Raw genomic sequence first — 805 nt, 5'->3', positions numbered from 1 at the left:
TATTTAAATAACCCATCAAAGCTAATTTTCTTTTTTATTTTCTGTCTTCAATTTTTTTTTTGTCTGCTCTACATATTATAAGCTTCTTGTATATAATGACCCATCAAAGTTAAGTTTCTTTCTTTGTGTGTTTATATCTAAAGTCCTCTTAGTTGAAATGTAATTAATAAAGAGCAATGTTACGGGCCAGCAACATTTGTGATTGGTAGCCATTAACTAGTCATCAATGATGATTTGATGGTGTGAGATTAGTGTGAGATTTCATCCAATGCCTCATCTTTCTCTGCTGGTTACATGCTGGCCAAAATGCAATAAAATTGCTAGCCCCTAGACTTTTCCATTAATAAATCCGAGACAATATTATTCGTTGATTTAATTAATTTTGATGTGTGTAAAAAATTTTATACAATTATTTAATCATCATTATGTGTTTGGATGACTTGTTGGAGATACAAGATTGAGATTCTATGACAAACCATCTCAATAGATTTACAAGTTTAATTTAGTTTAAATTGTAGTTACAATTTTTATACTTATGATATTATATTATATGATACACATGAACTTCTGTCATAATATAACATCATTGTGATCATTAGGACTATATTTAAACTTATTCATATTGGTAGATTATTCCAATTAAGTTGAACGTATAAAATATTGCCAATAGCAATTGGTGTATGATGGTTGATTTCTTTAAACTTATTTTGTTAAAACATTTTCTAATCTTTAAATATCTTTTATAAGTTAAAATTAATGTATTCTTTATTAATTATATAAATCATAATTTTTTTTATTTTGTTGA

This window comes from Arachis ipaensis, chromosome B06 (assembly GCF_000816755.2).
Source record: "Arachis ipaensis cultivar K30076 chromosome B06, Araip1.1, whole genome shotgun sequence".
NCBI lineage: Eukaryota > Viridiplantae > Streptophyta > Magnoliopsida > Fabales > Fabaceae > Arachis > Arachis ipaensis.
This window is presented reverse-complemented; position numbering follows the sequence as displayed.